This window comes from Triticum aestivum, chromosome 2D (assembly GCF_018294505.1).
Source record: "Triticum aestivum cultivar Chinese Spring chromosome 2D, IWGSC CS RefSeq v2.1, whole genome shotgun sequence".
Taxonomy (NCBI): domain Eukaryota; kingdom Viridiplantae; phylum Streptophyta; class Magnoliopsida; order Poales; family Poaceae; genus Triticum; species Triticum aestivum.
The window spans coordinates 436893210-436906746 of record NC_057799.1 but is presented as its reverse complement, the minus strand read 5'-3'; positions in this window follow the sequence as shown (position 1 = coordinate 436906746).

The following is a 13537-nucleotide window of genomic DNA, read 5'->3' as shown; positions in this document are numbered from 1 at the left end:
TTTTGGCTCACGTATATGACAATGTCGCTAGCATCCATATGACAGAGAACCCGGGCTGACATGGCTAGTCGTGAACCCAAAGCGGCACTAACGTATGGGGACAGGCATACATGAATCAACATCGAACGTGTCGGTCAGCAGCGTGTGAATCCGGGCTGTAGCACTGGGCTAACAGGACTCCGGGAACCCGGGCTGTAGCAGGCTAGGCAGGACTCCGGATGTCATCGCGTGACATTTCCCGAAGGGACAGACACAGGAACGATGTGAAACATATGCCGGCCAGTCAAGTGTCCAGAGCAGTAGTGCCGGGCTAGCAGGACTCCGGTGAACCGGGCTGTAGCGGACTACTATGGCTCAAGGAGGCACTAGACTACATTTCCCCATAAGAGAGGCTGCCAAGGATAAACAACTAGATTGTCGGATCCCACACATAGCAATACACGTTACACGTACGCATAACATGCAAGTATGTGCTGTACAACATGGCATCACAACATAACGCGAACTCATATAGATAAACGGCCCAGAAGAGCCACATAGCATTAAGTACAAACAGGGGTCACATGACCCATCATTCAGAGCATACAAGCAACGGAAGCATTACATGTCTGAGTACAGACAACTACAAAAGAAAAAGGCTGAGAAGCCTGACTATCTACAAGACCCTCCCAAGGGTTCAAGATCGTAGCTGAGGTACAAGCTACTCGTCGAAGTCCAAGCGGAGCTACTAGTAAGACTGAAGTCTCCGCTGCAAAAACATGAATAAAGCAACATGAGTACGAAGGTACTCGGCAAGACTTACATCAGATCCTATCATACATGCATTTGTATCAAGAAGGTAGGGTGGGGTTTAGTTGCAGCAAGCCAGCTTTGACTCAGTGGCTATCCTGTTCTACGACTGCGAGAATCTTCTTTGAGGTAAGAAGGCGCACACGAGTCCACTAATCACCACCTCAATACACCACTATGGATTCATTCCCGTCTCACTACGAGAAGCCATCCATAGCACTCACACTTATCTTGAGCATTTTAGAGTATCCACTTCAAGTTGTCTATGTACCACGTAAGCATCCAAGAAGTCCATAACCGAGGACACGGCTATTCGAATAGATGATGATAACCCTGCAGGGGTGTACTGCGTCACACACGCTCTCGCCACTTACCGCCATGTACACGTCATGTACCTCGGCAACCTTCAAGAGGAAGCCTGGCGAGGGTGTCGGCCACGACCTGACTAACCACACAAGAGTCTAGTCCAGGTTTATCGCCTATTCGGGTTCCATCCGCAAGGAGATCCGGCCGGGGTGTCGCTCACGGCCCCAAACGATGTGTACAGGGTTCCCGAGCCCACCATCCGGGTGCCACTCGGTACACCGGGCCACGTGTGCCTAGTCTGTCCCAAGCCCACCCTGCCGGGTGCCACTCGGTAGAAAAATAGCACTACCTACAAACACCAGAAACTAGTTGCAACTCCTGGACAGAGACCAAGTTGGTTAATAAGTCGAGAGGGGCACTTAAGCATTCCAATGTGTGGTAGTAACTAGTCATTGGACAACATACACAGAACTCAGTGCTTAAGGATGGTTCCAGTGAGACAACCCACCATGTACTCCTACATGGCCTCTCACCGCTACCTTTACCAAATCGTGTTCACACGCTTAACTCTCGGCACCAGAACATATCGTAACATTCCCAATGAACCAGACCTGACACAACTCTAAGCAATAGCAGGCAAGGCATGGTAGGAACACAACATGGCTCAATCAACTCCTACACATGCTAGTGGGTTTCAACTATTTACTGTGGCAATGACAGGTCATGCAGAGGAATGGGTTCGACTACCGCAGCATAAAGTAGCAGTTGAATCGCTGTTGTCCTAATGCAGTAAAAGAGAGCAGGAGCGAGAGAGTAGGTTTGTATCGGAATGAACAAAGGGGGTTTGCTTGCCTGGTAGATCAACAGGGTGGCACTGCTCCTCAGACAGGTACTCTGGAACACTCTCCGGAGCAGGACCTATCGAGAGGGGACGGTGTCGACAGTCAAAACACAATCATATGCAACAATATGATGCATGAATATGGCATGAATATGTGATGTATTTTGAGCCAATGCATTTAGCATTCAACTTGGAAGAGATCCATTTGAACCAAAGGTTCAAATGCAACTCTAATTTAAGTCCTTATATATGCCATTTATATGTTTTCACTTATACAGTAGGTATAAGTTGGTTTGTCATGCATGAAACTAGTACAGATGGATAGATTGCATTTTTCTGATAATTTTTCATATATAAATTATTTAAATCTGAGCTACGGTTGAATTTCTATGAATTTTAGAAGTTTTGAACATATTCTGGAATTTCCTGATTTAATTTAAATCCAGAAAGGGTTTGTTGCGTCAGCACTGCGTCATCATGACGTCAGCGGGTTAGCGGCGCTGACCAAGTCAAACCTGACGTGTGGGGTCCACACGTCAGTGACTCAATGTTAACCCGAGGGGTTTTCTAGTTAATCTAAATTATCTAGGGGTGCTGGGGCCCATTGTCAGTGTCAGTGGGGGTAGATTAGAGGGGTAATTAGTGCGGTTTGACCCGGGTTGACCGGCGGTTAGTCGCCGGCGAGGCCGAGCGCGGCGGAGCTCGTCGGGTTCGTCGCTCCGGCGACCATTTGGGCCGCGGAGGCCACCTACGCGAAGCCCAGGCTCGCGCGCATCGAGTGGGACACGCGGAAGACCGTGGGGTGGTCGGAGCTCGCCGGAGCGAGGCACGCGGCGGTGGCCGGAGTTCGGCCAAGGCGAGCGCAGTGCTGCGGTGCACGGGGGCGTGAGCGGAGAGGCGCTACGGCCTCCTGGCGTCACCAGAAGCACGGTGACGCGCTCGGTTGCGGGCTGCGGTGGCCAGGGCGGCGGTGGTGACATGGACGGCGGCGAGGAGCTACGGCCATGGTGAGGGTCGGGGCTACAGCGCGGGAACGGAGAAACGGAGAGAGGGGAACGGGGCAGGAGCTCACGGTGGACTCGACGGCGTCGTCGGAGAGCTCGGGGACGCACTGGAGACGGTGGGGCCGCGAAGACGATCTCCGGCGGCCGGAGTTGAGGACGACGGCGATGGAGGCGCTCCAGGGCGTTCCGGCTTGCGTGGCTCAGCGGAGGGGTTCAGCGCGAGGAGGCGGAGCTCTGGGACACGACGGAGGTGCGAGGGGATGGCGGGGAGCGCGGGGCAGCGAACGGCGGCGACCGGCGCGTTCGGGCGTCGCGGGAGAGAGCGGGAGAGAGCGGGGGAGAGGCGCAGGAGAGAGGGAGTGAGGCCTGGAGGGGTCGTGGCGTCGTCCAGGCGACCGAGGCGTCGAGGGAGGGGAGGGCAGGCAGGCAGCTGCCGTGGCGCGCATGCGCGCGGCGTGCGGCGACCACGCGCCCTGTCCCTCTGGCGCGAGAAGGGGGACGACTGGCGCTGGCCAGTCAGCTGGGCTGGCCTGCTGGGCCAGGCCAGGCCGCACAGTGCCAGGCCGCAGGTAAGCTCCCTTTTCCTATTTCCTTTTCTTTTCTAATTTTCTGACATTTGTTTGGTTTAATAAAAATACTAAACCATTTTATTTACTTATGCCAATTTTTATAGGGGCTAGTGGTATTATTCCAGAACTCCTCAACAAATGGCATAATTTTTGGACAATATTTTATATATATAACAATATATATCCAAAGCAAATAATTACTGCATTAATTCCAAATGCCCAACATAAATATTTATGATCTCCTAAAAATATTGGTTTGGTTTTTATCTCTGTCCAATATTTTCAGAGAGCAACATGAACATTTTCTTGGACCCTTTTGGAGCAATTTTTATCTGGGTCATTTCCAGAAATGATTCTGAGGGTTTCACAGATCCCCATTTCAAATTTAAATGAAATTTAGACATGATGCACACATGACTAGCTAGTCTAGGTCATACCAGAACTAGGGACGTGACAACTCGCCCCCACTTGCAAGAATCTTGTCCCGAGATTCAGGGGTCGACGGAAAGAAGGTGGGGTACTCCAGTCGAAGACGATCTTCTCGCTCCCAAGTAGCTTCTCTCTCAGAATGATGAGACCACTGAACCTTGAGAAACTTGATGTTCTGACGTCGGGTGACACGCTCTGCTTGATCAAGAATGCGAATAGGGTACTCTCGGTATGTGAGGTTATCTTGGAGATCAAGCGTTTCATGGTCCACTCCGCGGATGGGATCCGAGAAGCAACGCCTGAGTTGAGAGACATGGAAGACATCATGGACTCGATATAGATGTGGGGGTAGTTCTAACTGGTAGGCAACCTCTCCTCGTATAGCGAGAATGCGAAAAGGACCAATGTAACGAGGAGCCAACTTGCCCTTGATACCGAATCGATGGGTACCCTTTAGAGGAGTAACCCGAAGGTAAGCCTTGTCGCCAACTTCATAAGCCACTTCCTTATGACGACGGTCATACTGGCTCTTTTGACGAGACTGGGTTGTTTTCAATTTCTCACGAATGATGCGAACTTGCTCTTCTGCTTCCTGGATCATGTCCGGTCCAAAGAATTGTCTTTCACCGGTTTCTGACCAGTTCAAAGGTGTTCGACATCTTCGTCCATACAGAATCTCGAAAGGAGCTTTCTTAAGACTGGATTGGTAGCTATTGTTATAAGCAAACTCGGCGAAAGGTAGGCATTTCTCCCAATCCATACCGAATGAGATAACGCAAGCTCTAAGCATGTCTTCAAGAATTTGGTTGACCCTTTCCACCTGACCACTTGATTGAGGGTGGAAAGCGGTACTGAAGGAAAGATGGGTGCCCATGGCAGTTTGGAAACTCTCCCAGAAATGAGAAGTGAAGAGACTACCACGGTCTGAATTGATCTCTAGTGGAACACCATGAAGTGACACTATTCGAGAAATATATAAGTCAGCGAGCTGACTAGCAGTGATACTCTCTCGAACAGGTAGGAAGTGAGCCACTTTGGAAAGACGATCAATGACTACGAAGATAGCATTATTCCCTTTCTTGGTCCTGGGAAAGCCGGTGATGAAGTCCATACCAACTTTATCCCATTTCCACTCAGGAATGGCTAAAGGTTGAAGGGTGCCAGCAGGCCTTTGATGTTCTGCCTTAACGCGACGACAAACGTCACAGTTAGCAATGAACTGAGCGATTTCTCTCTTCATCCTAGTCCACCAGAACCTCTGGCGTAGGTCCTGATACATCTTAGTACTACCGGGATGAATCGTGAGAGGGGATTCATGTGCCTCCTTAAGGATCAATTGTCGCAGATGTTGATTCTTGGGAACCACCAAACGATTCTTAAAGAAAACAGCACCTCGATCATCCATAGAGAAACATCCACCAACTCCCTTCTTAATGTTTCTCCTGATGCGGGTAACACCCCTATCAAACTTCTGGTCAGAAATGATCTGATCCTCAAGGGTAGGTTTCGCCACCAAGGTAGAAAGGAATCCTTGAGGAGCAATGTGAAGGTTAAGCTTACAGAATTCCTCATGGAGAAGTGGTTGGCCCTGCTGCAACATAAGATTGTTGCAATAGGACTTACGACTTAGCGCATCAGCCATGACATTGCCCTTGCCTGGGGTGTAGGTAATCCCTAAGTCGTAATCTGAGATCAACTCCAACCAACGTCTTTGCCTAAGGTTCAAATCTGGTTGGGTGAAAATATACTTGAGACTCTGGTGATTGGTGTAAATCTCGCAACGTTTACCAAGAAGGTAATGTCGCCATGTCTTAAGTGCATAGACTACAGCTGCAAGCTCTAGATCATGTGTAGGATAATTCTCCTCATGTGGATGTAACTGTCGAGATGCATAGGCAATCACATGGCGATCCTGCATAAGAATGCAACCTAGTCCCTGTCGTGAGGCGTCGCAGTAGATAACAAAGTCTTTAGTGAAATCCGGTGGCACCAGTATGGGAGCAGAAGTCAGGCGTCTTTTCAGTTCCTGAAAACTGTATTCACACTGTGGGGACCACTCAAACTTTTTATCCTTCTTGAGAAGTTCCGTGAGGGGTTTGGCTACTTTGGAGAAGTTTTCAACGAAGCGGCGACAATAACTGGCTAGACCAAGGAAACTCCTAACTTGTTTAACTATTTCAGGTGGAGTCCAATCAAGAATGGCCTGAACTCTCTCAGGATTGACAGCAATGCCCTTACCAGAGATCACGTGGCCTAGGTAGGTCACTTCTGGCAACCAAAATTCGCACTTGGAAAACTTGGCGTAAAGGCGGTGCTCTCTGAGCTTTTCTAACACAAGTCTAAGATGTTCGGCATGCTCTTCCTCGTTCTTCGAGTAGATAAGGATATCATCGAGGTAAACCACGACGAACTTATCTAAGTACTCCATGAAGATCGAGTTCATCAAGCGGGAGAAGGTAGCTGGAGCATTGGTTAGACCAAAAGACATGACGGTGTACTCGTACTGGCCATAACGAGTGACAAAAACCGTCTTAGGAATGTCCCCGTTTCTAATCTTGATTTGGTGGTAGCCTAATCTCAAATCCATCTTGGAAAAGACTGAGGATCCAGCAAGTTGATCATACAGGTCGTTGATCCTGGGGAGCGGATACTTGTTCTTTATCGTGACCAAATTAACGGGACGATAATCTACAACCATCCGGTCCGTACCATCCTTCTTCTTGACGAAGAGGACGGGGCAAGCCCAAGGAGAAGAACTAGGACGGATGAAACCCTTTTGCAAGGACTCATCAAGTTGTTTCTTAAGCTCACCTAGTTCTAAAGCTGCCATCTTGTAAGGTCTCCTAGAGATTGGGGCGGTTCCTGGGATAAGATCTATGACAAACTCTACATCCCTGTCAGGTGGAATACCTGGCAGTTCTTCTGGAAAGACATCTGGAAAGTCACGGACTACCGGGATATCTTCAAGGTCTGGAAGAGGACTGGCATTAAGAGAATAGAGTTGACGCTTTGCAACTCTGGTGGAGACAGTGACTAACTTGCCAGATGGGTGTGTGAGTTGAACAGACCTGGTGTAACAATCAATCTTGGCATGATGAGCTGTCATCCAGTCCATACCCAAGATGATGTTAATATCTGTAGACTTGAGGGCTATAAGTGAGGCAAGGAATACAAGTCTGTCAACAAGGATTTCATTACCATGGCTTATTCTGGTAGTTTGCCATCTAGACCCTGGAGTTTGGATTTCAAGTGGAGTTGGCATATCACAAAATGACATGTCGTGCAAACGGGCATAGCCTTCAGAGATGAAGGAGTGAGATGCTCCAGTATCGAATAGAACCAAAGCTGGATGGCAATTGACAAGGAGTGTACCAAGAACGACATCCGGATCATCATGAGCGTCTTTAGCTGAGGCGTGATGCACACGTCCACGCTCAGTGGGAGCTGACTTGACACTGATCATCTTGCGTGATGGCTTACCACTGCCAACAGACTTCTCAGGCAGGGGTGGGGCATAGTTAGTTTGAGAGCAGTCACGTGCATAGTGTCCTGGCTTCCCGCATGTGAAGCAAGTCCCTGAAGTTGGATGTGGACCCGCATTGACAAGCGGTCTACCAATAGGCCTGGGTGGAGCATACTGCTGAACTGGGTGAGGCGGCACATAAGATGGCCTCGGTGCATATCCAGGTGGAAGAGCGGAGTTCGGAACCCAAATCCGGCGCTTATGAGAACTAGAACCAGAGGAAGAAACCAAATCACGGGTGTGCTTACGAGACTCCTCGTATGTAAGCTGAGCTGTCTCCGCATTAATGGCCTTGTTCACAAGAGCCTGGAATGTACTGCAATGGTGCAAGTGGAGATCACGACGCAACTTGGGGTTGAGACCCTTCCGGAACCTAGCCTGCTTCTTAGCGTCCGTGGACACTTCTTCTGTAGCATAGCGGGCGAGGTTCTCAAACTCTCTACTATAAGCATCAACAGCTATCTTACCCTGGGTGAAACTACAGAACTCTTCTCTCTTGCGGTCAATGAGAGCCTGAGGAATGTGATGCTCGCGAAAAGCCTCAGTGAAATCTCTCCAGGTCGGTATCTGGCTAGCTGGAAGCATAGCCTCATAGTTCTGCCACCAAAGACTAGCAGGACCTTCCAGGTGATATGCAGCATAAGTGACCTTGTCACCTTCAGCTACGTTCGCAGAACGCAGCTTGTGTGTGATACTACGGAGCCAGTCATCTGCATCGAGTGGCTCAATAGAATGATGGAAGGTAGGTGGTTTCAGACCAATGAAATCATAGATGGTCGCTGACTCTTTGCACTGGGGTGCGGTGTTCTCCTCGATACGTGCTAACAGGCGGTTAGACTCGTGCTTGTTCCTCTCCATCTCTAACATAAATTCTGCCAACGAAGGCTGGTCGGGAGGATCCTCCTCATCCCTACCACCTCCGTGGTTCAGGCAACGAGCAACAGAACTTCGGTTAACTGACGACATCCTGAGAAGCGGAACCAAGGACGAGGTCAACATCAACTATAGGATGCAACATGTAGCATAAGCAGATTTAGTATCTCTCAAACTCCTAGGACAAATCCGGCAGCATAACGGCAGTAAAATGTGTGGTAGTAACTAGTCATTGGACAACATACACAGAACTCAGTGCTTAAGGATGGTTCCAGTGAGACAACCCACCATGTACTCCTACATGGCCTCTCACCGCTACCTTTACCAAATCGTGTTCACACGCTTAACTCTCGGCACCAGAACATATCGTAACATTCCCAATGAACCAGACCTGACACAACTCTAAGCAATAGCAGGCAAGGCATGGTAGGAACACAACATGGCTCAATCAACTCCTACACATGCTAGTGGGTTTCAACTATTTACTGTGGCAATGACAGGTCATGCAGAGGAATGGGTTCGACTACCGCAGCATAAAGTAGCAGTTGAATCGCTGTTGTCCTAATGCAGTAAAAGAGAGCAGGAGCGAGAGAGTAGGTTTGTATCGGAATGAACAAAGGGGGTTTGCTTGCCTGGTAGATCAACAGGGTGGCACTGCTCCTCAGACAGGTACTCTGGAACACTCTCCGGAGCAGGACCTATCGAGAGGGAACGGTGTCGACAGTCAAAACACAATCATATGCAACAATATGATGCATGAATATGGCATGAATATGTGATGTATTTTGAGCCAATGCATTTAGCATTCAACTTGGAAGAGATCCATTTGAACCAAAGGTTCAAATGCAACTCTAATTTAAGTCCTTATATATGCCATTTATATGTTTTCACTTATACAGTAGGTATAAGTTGGTTTGTCATGCATGAAACTAGTACAGATGGATAGATTGCATTTTTCTGATAATTTTTCATATATAAATTATTTAAATCTGAGCTACGGTTGAATTTCTATGAATTTTAGAAGTTTTGAACATATTCTGGAATTTCCTGATTTAATTTAAATCCAGAAAGGGTTTGTTGCGTCAGCACTGCGTCATCATGACGTCAGCGGGTTAGCGGCGCTGACCAAGTCAAACCTGACGTGTGGGGTCCACACGTCAGTGACTCAATGTTAACCCGAGGGGTTTTCTAGTTAATCTAAATTATCTAGGGGTGCTGGGGCCCATTGTCAGTGTCAGTGGGGGTAGATTAGAGGGGTAATTAGTGCGGTTTGACCCGGGTTGACCGGCGGTTAGTCGCCGGCGAGGCCGAGCGCGGCGGAGCTCGTCGGGTTCGTCGCTCCGGCGACCATTTGGGCCGCGGAGGCCACCTACGCGAAGCCCAGGCTCGCGCGCATCCAGTGGGACACGCGGAAGACCGTGGGGTGGTCGGAGCTCGCCGGAGCGAGGCACGCGGCGGTGGCCGGAGTTCGGCCAAGGCGGGCGCAGTGCTGCGGTGCACGGGGGCGTGAGCGGAGAGGCGCTACGGCCTCCTGGCGTCACCAGAAGCACAGTGACGCGCTCGGTTGCGGGCTGCGGTGGCCAGGGCGGCGGTGGTGACATGGACGGCGGCGAGGAGCTACGGCCATGGTGAGGGTCGGGGCTACAGCGCGGGAACGGAGAAACGGAGAGAGGGGAACGGGGCAGGAGCTCACGGTGGACTCGACGGCGTCGTCGGAGAGCTCGGGGACGCACTGGAGACGGTGGGGCCGCGAAGACGATCTCCGGCGGCCGGAGTTGAGGACGACGGCGATGGAGGCGCTCCAGGGCGTTCCGGCTTGCGTGGCTCAGCGGAGGGGTTCAGCGCGAGGAGGCGGAGCTCTGGGACACGACGGAGGTGCGAGGGGATGGCGGGGAGCGCGGGGCAGCGAACGGCGGCGACCGGCGCGTTCGGGCGTCGCGGGAGAGAGCGGGAGAGAGCGGGGGAGAGGCGCAGGAGAGAGGGAGTGAGGCCTGGAGGGGTCGTGGCGTCGTCCAGGCGACCGAGGCGTCGAGGGAGGGGAGGGCAGGCAGGCAGCTGCCGTGGCGCGCATGCGCGCGGCGTGCGGCGACCACGCGCCCTGTCCCTCTGGCGCGAGGAGGGGGACGACTGGCGCTGGCCAGTCAGCTGGGCTGGCCTGCTGGGCCAGGCCAGGCCGCACAGTGCCAGGCCGCAGGTAAGCTCCCTTTTCCTATTTCTTTTTCTTTTCTAATTTTCTGACATTTGTTTGGTTTAATAAAAATACTAAACCATTTTATTTACTTATGCCAATTTTTATAGGGGCTAGTGGTATTATTCCAGAACTCCTCAACAAATGGCATAATTTTTGGACAATATTTTATATATATAACAATATATATCCAAAGCAAATAATTACTGCATTAATTCCAAATGCCCAACATAAATATTTATGATCTCCTAAAAATATTGGTTTGGTTTTTATCTCTGTCCAATATTTTCAGAGAGCAACATGAACATTTTCTTGGACCCTTTTGGAGCAATTTTTATCTGGGTCATTTCCAGAAATGATTCTGAGGGTTTCACAGATCCCCATTTCAAATTTAAATGAAATTTAGACATGATGCACACATGACTAGCTAGTCTAGGTCATACCAGAACTAGGGACGTGACAGTTCCTTCGGACGAAAAATCCCAGACTGACTACGTGTGCGGGGACGAAGAGCGACCACGGCACGTGGTGCTGGCAACGCGGAGCTCGACTCAGGTGACAGAGGCGATGCTGAGCCTGGTGTAGTTGACACAGAGGTCGGCGAGCCTGAGCCAGACTCAGAGACCCCTGGCGATGGAGAGCCAGGCGGCATCAGGCTAGGTGAAGAGTGCCCACTGGGAGCCGAGGCGGGGGCGGCCAGTTCAGGCGCTGGAGCAGGCGAGGTGGCCACTGGGCCAGGCGAGGCGGCTACCAGGCCAGGCGAGGCGGCCACTGGGCCGGGCGAGGCAGGTGCCCGCGGTGCAGCAACTGGTGAAGCTGCCACGGGCGCGATAGCAGCGGGCTCACGGGCGCGACCCGCCATGCATGGCACATGCACGGGATCAACGTCCCGGACGTGAGCGTCGTCGGTCGCCTGATCATCAAGGAGCTCAAGGTGAGCGCCGCGGCCGATACCTGCAGTATGATTAGGAAGGAGTACAGGAACATTTGCAACATCCACAAATTGATCAAGCGAAGGTATAGTTGAGTGCACAGGTGGTGTAGGAGTGGTAGAGTTATTCGGAAGTGCATGAAAAGGGAACACATTCACATCAAATACGACATCACGAGATATGTAAATGCGATTGGTGGGAACATGCACGCACTTGTACCCTTTGTGAAGGAAACTATACACAAGAAAAACACACTTTTTAGACCGAAACTCTAGCTTATGCTTGTTATATGGACGCAGGTGAGGCCAACATGCACATCCAAACACTTTAAGAAACGTGTAGTATGGGATTTCATTGAGCAAGAGTTCAACAGGAGTTTTTATTTTGAGAAGTCGTGAGGGAAGCCTATTTATCAAGAAACAAGCTGTGGAAAAAGCATCACTCCAAAACCGAAACGGAATGGAGGCATGAGCTAGTAAGGTAAGGTCAATTTCTACAAGATGACAATGCTTACGTTCAGCGGTGCCATTCTGCTGATGTGTATGAGGACAAGACACAAGGTGCGAAATCCCAAGTTTGTTAAAAAAATGAATTGAGGTTGTGATATTCACCCCCAGTCGGATTGAACATGGAGAATTTTCTGCTTAAGGAGACGCTGAACGTGTGCTTGAAACTGAATGAAAACATCGAACACATCAGATTTGCGCTTAATAAGATACAACCAAGTAAACTGACTATAAGCATCAATAAAGCTGACATCATAATTGTGGCCATTAACAGAAGTTTGGGCATGACCCCATACATCAGAAAACACAAGCTCAAGAGGATGTTTCACAACACGACTCGACTCTGAAAAAGGAAGTTGGTGACTCTTGCCTTGCTGACATGCATCAGAGATAGTTTCAGCAATCTTATTGGACACAATTGAAGTTCATGACGATGTAGAATATGACGAACTATGGGAGCAGTAGGGTGACCAAGGCGCGCATGCCAGTGCGTAGGCGACACACGAACACCACTGAACGCCCGGGGAGAATGCTTCCTCTTGAGCACTGCGTTGGTTTTCCCTTGAAGAGGAAAGGGTGATGCAATAAAGTAGCATAAGTATTTCCCTCAGTTTTTGAGAACCAAGTATCAGTCCAGTAGGAGATCACGCTCAAAGTCCCATGCACCTACACAAACAAATAAGAACCTCACAACCAACGCGATAAAGGGGTTGTCAATCCCTTCACGGTCACTTACGAGAGTGAGATCTGATAGATATGATAAGATAATATTTTTGATATTTTTATGATAAAGATGCAAAGTAAAATAAACGGTAATAAAAATAGCTAAGTGTTGGAAGATTAATATGATGGAAAATAGACCCGGGGGCCATAGGTTTCACTAGTGGCTTCTCTCAAGAGCATAAGTATTACGGTGGGTAAACGAATTACTGTCGAGAAATTGATAGAATTGAGCATAGTTATGAGAATATCTAGGTATGATCATGTATATAGGCATCACATCCGCGACAAGTAGATCGAAACGATTCTGCATCTACTACTATTACTCCACACATCGAACGCTACCCAGCATGCATCTAGAGTATTAAGTTCATAAGAACAGAGTAATGCTTTAAGTAAGATGACATGATGTAGAGGGATAAACTCATGCAATATGATATAAACCCCATCTTTTTATCCTCGATGGCAACAATACAAAATGTGCCTTGCTGTCATTGGGAAAGGACACCGCAAGATTGAACCCAAAGCTAAGCACTTCTCCCATTGCAAGAAAGATCAATCTAGTAGGCCAAACCAAACTGATAATTCGAAGAGACTTGCAAAGATAACCAATCATACATAAAAGAATTCAGAGGAGATTCAAATATTGTACATAGATAATCTTGATAAACCCACAATTCATCGGATCTCGACAAACACACCGCAAAAGAAGATTACATCGAATAGATCTCCAAGAGAATCGAGGAGAACTTTGTATTGAGATCCAAAGAGAGAGAAGAAGCCATCTAGCTAATAACTATGGACCCGAAGGTCTGAGGTAAACTACTCACACATCATCGGAGAGGCTATGGTGTTGA